Source organism: Sciurus vulgaris, assembly GCF_902686455.1.
Source record: "Sciurus vulgaris genome assembly, chromosome: 2".
In the NCBI taxonomy this organism is placed as follows: Eukaryota; Metazoa; Chordata; class Mammalia; order Rodentia; family Sciuridae; genus Sciurus; species Sciurus vulgaris.
This window is the reverse complement of record NC_136462.1, coordinates 169,337,365-169,345,360: the sequence shown is the minus strand read 5'-3', so window position 1 is coordinate 169,345,360 and position 7,996 is coordinate 169,337,365. Positions and strand designations below refer to the sequence as shown.

Genomic DNA, 7,996 nt, shown 5'->3' with positions numbered 1-7,996 from the left:
CTGAGAAATACTTCATCCTTCATCCTAAGGTCAGGTATAAACCCCTAAATTAGGAATCAATGGCAGATTTGACATTGCCAAAGTTCCCTGAAATGAAAGTTGACAGTGTTTCCTCCAAGGCAGAGGTGTTTTTGTTTTTGTTTTTGTTTTTAAAGGAAATTGCAGCAGATGCCTGTATTGAAGGAGGAACGAAACAAGAGATGTTTATTGAGCATTCAAAATGTGAACCTAATTGATCATCATACCAGTCCTGTAATGGCCCCCTGCCTCCTAATTCCAGTGACTCACATGATCCTACCATGTTTTGTCTCTTCTTCATTTTCTTTATACCTCTTGCTTCCCATTTAAACATGGAGAAACAACATATGCTGTGAACTGAATCTTGTCCACCCCCATTCATATGTTGAAGCTCTAAACCAAAAGGGGATGGTGTTGGAGATGGGGTGTTGGAGAGATAATTAGATTTAGAAGATGTCATGAGGGTGGGGTCTGCATGATGGATTAATGCCCTTGTAAGAAGAGATCCCAGAGCTTGCTGTTATGTAAGGACATATGCACAAGGTAAGGTGGCAAAACTAGAAAATTAGGAACCCAAACAGGTTGACACCCTCATCTCAGATTTCCAGCCCCCAGAACTTTAAGAAACAAATTTCTGTTGTTTACACCATCCAACATAAGGTATTTTGTTGGGGCAGCTCAGATAAACTAGTACATTATAGCAAGGCAAAAGTAATTGCACATTCTGGTTTTGTGTATTTCTGAACAGTTTCCATGGGAACAATGAAATTTAGTTCTACTTTTATTTCTAGTTGAATGACTTTTCAGGCCTATACTAATACCAAAGCAACCAGATACTTGTGGTTCTTACGCACTTAAAAGTGTCTGTTCCATATTAGAAATACCAGATTTCAAAGACTTAAGAAATGTGAAACGCAAAATATCTTAGCATTGTTTATTATTTATTAGATGTTCAAATATTAATATTTGGATATATTAGGTTAATAAAATATTATAGTTGAGCACACTGGCACAATTCTGTAGTCCTGATGACCTGGGAGGCTGGGGCAGGAGGATTGCAAGTTTGAGGCCAGCCTCAGCATCTTGGTGTGGCCCTCAGCAACTTAGTAAAAGTAAAGCCCTGTCTTAAAAAATGAAAAGGGCTAAAGATGTAGCTCAGTGGTAAAGTGTCCCTGAGTTCAAACCCTACGGTGTGTGTATGAGTGTATATATATATATATATATATATATATATATATATATATATATATTTATAGTCAATCTTGTGTTTTGTGTATTAAATATATTTAATTAATCTTGTTTCTTTTGGGGGTACTTGGGATTGAACCCGGGGTGCTATACCTTCGAGCTACATCCCCAGTCCTTTTTCATTTTTCTCAAATTTTGAGTCAGGGTCTGACTAAATTGCTTAAGGTCTCACTAATTTGCTGAGGCTGGCCTTGAACTTGAAATCCTCATGCCTCAGTTTCCTGAGTTTCAGGGGTTATAGGTGTGTGCCACCTTGCCTCACTTTTCTTTTATACACACACACACACACACACACACACACACACACACACACACACATATATTTATTTTTTAAAGTGTGGCTACCGGAATATTTAAAATTACATGTCATTTTTATTGCATCTCTGTTAGACAGTAGTGCTGTTCAGACTTCTGAGATTATTTGAGTTGGCTGTTCACTTGGGACTGTATTTCTCAAAAGATGGTCCCATCTGACATAAGTGTCAGCATAATCTGGGAACTTATTAGATGTGCAAATACTCAGTCCCAAACCATATCTTTGGGTGAGCCCCTCGCATGTGGCTGTCCTGGTAAAACTCACAGCTAAGGGTACACTTCGCCCTAATGCTTCTAAAACTAATAGACTAGGAATGAAATTATCAAAATCAATCTTTGCAAAGGATGAGGTTTACCAAGTAGCTAAGTGATTTAAAATATTGGTTTTTATTCTAAAATGCTCTAAATTGGATCTTCATACTGAAGCAAAACCAAGCTGTAGTGCTACTACTTTGGGAGTAAAGAATGAGATAAATAAGTAGTCAGACCCCTCTGCCATTTTGGTTAAAAATAGGAGTATCTTAGTCCATTTTGTGTTGTTATGGCCAAATACCTGAAGCTGTGTGATTTATAAAGCAGAAAGGTTTTTTTTTATCTCACAGTCTGGCAGTCCAAGAGCATAGCATCAGCATCTCTGCTTGGCCTCTGGCAGAAGCCTAATGGAAAAATAGAAAGGGCATGCGTACATCTGGGAAAGAGCATACATGCAAGAGAGACCAAGCAAAGATGCCAGGCTCTTTTTTAAACAACCCAATCTCACAGAAATAACATCAATCCTTCATGAGTGCCAAACCCTCATAATGTCAAACGCCTCTTAAAGGCCCTTTCCACCTCTCAACACAATTACAATAGGGACCAAAGCTCAACGTGAAATGTGGTGGGGACAAACCATATTGAAACCATAGTAGACTGAGGAATTTGGCCTTATACACTCACATTTATTGAATTTGATTCTAAATCTTCACAATACTCTTTATGATAGGCACTATTATCAACTGCATTCTACAGGTGGGAAATTGAGATGCAATAAAGCTAATTAGCTGGCCCAAGGTCAGATTTGCTGGAGTCAGAATGAATCAGGTCATTGAGTCAGGGACCTTTACCACTGTACATGTTATTTTGCATAGGGCCTGTGCTTCAGCTCAGTTAATCCCAAATAATCTGTAAAGTGGATGTTTCTACACTAGTAGAAAAGGCTGCATCAAAATTATGGAGGTGGAGTAGGGGAGACAAACATCATTACCCTATGTACATGTATGATTACATGAATGATATGAATCTATGTCATGCACAACCATAGAAATGAAAAAATGTACCCCATTTGTGTACAATGAATCAAAATGCTGTCTGCAAAAATAAAAAAAAATTAAAAAGTTGCATGGACTTTGCCAACCATAGGTTATAATTTCAGTGGCTTGATGGGCTGAACAAGCTGTCAATAGCTAAATCCAGACAGTGTAAATTGGACTAGAGGGTTTTTCCTATCTAAATTTTGCACATGTTCTCTGGATACCTTTTTATTGTGCAGGTTCTGAGGTAGTCAGGCCACATTGAACTTGAGATTTTACAGTTTCCAAGTGATGGTGATACCATTCGTCCAAGAAACACAACTTCCAGGCATTGAGCAGCACAACATTCCAGGCCTGAACTGTAAGGGCGTTCCTGGTCCTCTAGAGAGCTGCAGCTTTCTTGGCTGTATCAGCCCGGGAAGACATTGTGCCAAGGTATGGGCCCAGGCTTCCTTGAGAATCCAGGTCTGACGCCTTTAGTGCCCTCCAAGACCCAGTTAAGAATGAAAGCATTGTATCAGAGTAGGAGTTGGTTCCTGAGACCTGGAAGAAAATTCCAGGAAGCAGAAAAGAAAAAAAAAAAAAAAAAAAAAAAAAAAAAAAAAAAAAAGGAGAGGAGGAGAGGAGGAGAGGGGAGGGGGGAGGGAGGAGAGAAAAGAGGAGAGAAGAGAAGTTGTGAACCAGAATCAGGAACACCTAGTGAACTGGCCTTCACCTGCTGTCCTCTCACCTAAGCTCAGCCCCTGGCTCTCCTCTCCCTGTTGGCGATTAGGACTACAGTCTGAGCCAGAGGCAAGGAGCCCTCGCCAAGGGCACAGTGCTTTCTTGGTCTTGCAGGAGAATAGGACAGAGGGGATTCAAGCATTCCAGGGTAGATTTTCCAAGCAGCCTTTCGCAACCTTTCGCCACCGCTGCCCTGACTCTAACACAGGTCCTGCTGCCTTCCTCCAAACTTGCTATTGTGGTGAAGGAGCTGAGGTTCCGCCTCCCGTCGGGATTCCAGCTAATATGCACCGGAACCCACGTTCCCATCTACAGAGATGTAGGCTTGAGATGGGCCCCGCATGCGGAGTAGCAGGGGATTGTTTTGCTTTGTTTTTAGGATTTTCAAGTCTCCCCGCGGATTTTTCTCGGCTTTCGAAGGGTGAGTTCCGTCCTTTCTCAGTCTCCCATTGGAAAGGGTGCCTGGCGGCGTGGTACCAGGAGATTCCTAGGCTCCAAGTGCAAAGGTGGAGCGGCACGCGGCCACCACCTCACTCAGCTTTGCGGTCCTTCGCGACAGCGGATGAGGACTTTCCTGTTCCCAAACCAGAAAATCGAAGAAGGAATAATCTGGAGTTCGGAATGGATTTGAGATTTTTCTTTGTCATATATAACCTTTCCCCCAACCAAAATCCAGCGCCAAGAGCTGGGTTCTTGCACTCACCCAAAGCCGGTGGCCGGGCCAACCCAGGTTCCGGCCCATCAAGTTAGGAAATGAGACCATCCATCAGCGCCGAGGTCCTGGGAGCCCCAGCTGGCCTGGAGTGCGTTCCCGGAGGCGTGCCCCATCTGTGCGCCGCCTCACAGTCACCCGGGAATAACAGCGCAGCGGTAGCTGCTGGGGGTCGGGACCTCCAAATCACCCGCGTTGGCGCGCGAGGCTTGCGGTGGCTTTACTCATCTGGGCTCCAAGAGCCATTTGCCTCGGACTGAGACTTCCGTGGCGATGGGTGGCTACTGATTTGCACAGACCTGGCTGCTTCATGGCAGGTCGGGGGGCGGGGTGGGGGGACGGGAGGCCTCGGAAAATCCTAGGGAGGAAATAGACTTGGATTTAGAGACTGCGCAGGCAGGTGCCCACCCAGGGCTGATGGGCAGGGGAAACATTTGGCAAAGCTGGGAATGGGGTGGGCAGAAGTGTAGGGAATCTCATAGCCAGGGGTAGGGCTGGACAACCCGCCAAATTTGCTTTTGAAAAAAAGAAAAAGAAAAGGAAAAAACCTAATGGTCACCACAGAGGGCAAATGATAATCTAAATGTGACGTTTTCTTACCTTTACTTTTAAGTATAGTAATTTTTATTTTGAAGGAAACATCGGGAGTGACTCCACGGTGTTTTTTCAGACGTGGGTCCCACAGAGTTCTTATCTGTCCCGTTCACTGGAGAAGAGAGAAGCCAGGACATGCCACCCATTGGGTGCCTGCAGATACCAAAATCCCAGGTCCCTCTGGTAGCTCTGGCAATAAGGTGGGGAGCTTTTCAGCAGCCCAGGGCACCTGGGCTCCAGAGCAGCATCTGGGATGGAGACACCGCTGAAATGCAAGACAAGCTCCTGATTTGTTTTGGAATATGACCATTGGGGGGGGGGGACTGTATTTTTCTTCCACTTGCGACCTACTATGGAGAATGCCCTCTTCTCTCACACCCATTCCCAGATTGTGAAGGGAGAAGGGATGAAGTAGAACAAAACCCTAACCTCACAGTTCAGAGCCTCGCTGAGGTTGGAGGTATAAAGCAGGACTTTTCAATCCCTCTTTGCTCCACCTGATGCTTACTAAGTCTAGGCACCAGAGAGGGACCATAGGGAAGGAGCACTAATGAATAATCAGTCCACCTTCTCACCTTTTGGTCCTAGGGCCTGAAACTGCTGGGCTTCGAAGAGGCTCTTGTTCCCAGGTGGTGCCCTGGGCTGTCATCGTGCCCTTGTAGCCTGATTGACAGTCTCTGCTTCCACTTTCTCTGAGCAGGAGCCATTGTCCATTTGGAAGACCTCACAGGATCCCACAGATGTGCAAGGATCAAGCTGCCTCGAGGATCGCAGCCTGCCCCAGCCCTGGAACTCAGCATTCTCCTCTTCTTACCTGACGCTGAAATGATGGGGGCACTTCGACTGAATTTCCCTGAGGTGAGGATACTGAGCAGTCCCTTTATGGGGAGGGAAAGAATAAAAGGAAAGAAAAGAAGCTCTGTAACCTGATCTCCTCTCCCTCTCCTTTTCTACCCCTCTTAATACTACCACGCCCCCGTCTCCCTGCCTTTTGTTTAGGGCAGAGGGGGGATCCCAGAGACAGGAGACCAGAGAGCTGCAAGGTCTCACTGCCCATTTTCCCAGCAACACCGAGGAGTTTTTCCAAGTCTTTGAGGGCATAAGAGCTCCAGAGAAAGTCACAGAGGAGCCTCCGGGGGAAGAAACGTTCTTGCCCTATTCCTCCTTTCATCTTTTCCTGGACAAAACTCCATTTTTCGAAAAACAAAAGGCTCCCGCTGTTCCTGTCGCTTTGGCAAGAACTTGCTCAACTGCGGTACCCTTCAGGTTGATATCCCTGCTGTGGTTGTGAACCTCACCTTTGCAACTGGGCAGGGACTTGCTCGCTCACCTCTATCCCTGGAGGAGCTGCGCGAATGGGCCAAGGAGTCCAGATGAGGAACCAGACGCCAATGTCTTTCTCAGGCTGAGGCTGCGGGAAGCTCAGGTTGCAGGCTGTTACATGAGGGGCAATAGCGTGCATCTCCCCTCTGGGGACCGAAGCTGTGTTGTCGGGACTGGAGTTTGCAGTGGTGTGCAGGGTTTAAACTCCTACCCCAAGGATCCCAACCTCTGAGCAACCAGGCCCATCTAGCTCCCGCAATTCCAAGGTAATGCCTCAGGGCCACAATCCATGTGTCCTGACTAGTACACACTTCTTACATGTTCATATATTACATTTTAATAATGGAATTCTCAGTATATTTTCCCCTACATGAATTGCTGGGTTAACTTCCCTGCTGAAATCACTCAAAGATATGGGATATTGTGTCCAGGAATGATGGAGGCACCCCTTAGGAATGGAATGTGGAAGACTGGAAAGAAGTTGTTCTTCCCAGAGGTTGCTACTGGCGTTACAAAGTCACATCCTAGACTTCCATTCCTGTTGACTTTCCAAGACACTGTTTCCTACTTTTGACTTTCTTTGTTACTAGAGCATCTTGCAAGTTTTTTTCAGAAAAGCAGTCATAGAGAGGTCCCAAACTTACAACACTGGGCATCTGGGATATTTCAGGACTCCACATACTGCCTCTGTAAAGCTTACATGGGAACATAACAGGCTGTCAGCACACACTTACCTTCCTTCCCAAAAGTCTTTTTGAATTTTCCTTAGTTTACAAAACATGTTGAGGTAGTATGCAAATAACTTCAGATAGACCAAAGAGTAACTAAAGTTACCCCTGTGACTCATCATAAAAGAAATTTTAAGGACTTAAATTATGTCAGAATTCAAGTAAGGAAACTACGTTTAAAGAGCATCACTTTTTCTGACCCTAGGTCCAAACTGTACTTACTTCTTGGTAAGAAAACTTGTTAAAGGATAAAACAACACAACAACAACAAACACTTCATATGACTCTTGTTTTAACTTATTTTACAGAAAGGTTCCCTGCCCCAATTTAACAAGGTATTTCTTCACTGCTAAGAAGAGAGTGGATTGTGCTCCTTGGCCTAAAATCTTACATGTAGACTCAAATAGTCACTGAATGCTTATGTGACTAACACTAAACTGACAAGAACCGTTACTTAATTCCTGATTCAAAAGACAAAAAATGATTTCTATTCTAGGATTTGGCAATGTATGCATAAAATACTCTTGTGTGTACTTATTTTTCAGTTCCTATCGCCAAATGGTTTCTATCCTAGAAAGGATTTCAATGTTTTTCAAAGACAATGATTAAATGAAATGAAATAGCTCTCCATTAATAAGTAAGCCGAACACAAGAAAATGTTTTTGTGAGTGCTAATTCTGGCTTAAAAACAGTGTGTATCTGGTTCAGCTTGTGTGTGTGTGTGTGTGGTGGGGGTGGCATTGGTGGGAGTGGGAACAGCAGAAACAGAAGATAATTTTACACTTGACTCTAAGGAGGACTGAACCTCAACAATCAAATTTCAGCTGTAACAAAGCCCGGTCTTTTCCTTTTCTTTTAAATATATATAGCTTTTAGTTGTCAATGGACCTTTATTTTATTTATATGTGGTGCTTAAAATTGAACCCAGTGCATCTCCCATGCTAGGCAAGCCCTTTACCACTGAGCTACAACCCCAACTCAGCCTTTTCATTTTGAAGCTTATAAACATATTTTTCTAATTAGTTTTGTTTCCTTATTTTCATAAT

General features: G+C 44.0%; 1 long non-coding RNA gene across 1 annotated transcript; it reads left to right on the top strand.

Annotated features, from left to right (window-relative positions):
- Positions 1-3,876: 3,876 nt before the first annotated feature.
- Positions 3,877-7,634, top strand: LOC306654862. Its single transcript, XR_013762107.1, has 3 exons — positions 3,877-4,014; positions 5,600-5,757; positions 5,899-7,634. It is a non-coding gene; the product is annotated as an uncharacterized lncRNA (long non-coding RNA).
- The last annotated feature ends 362 nt before the right edge of the window (positions 7,635-7,996 follow it).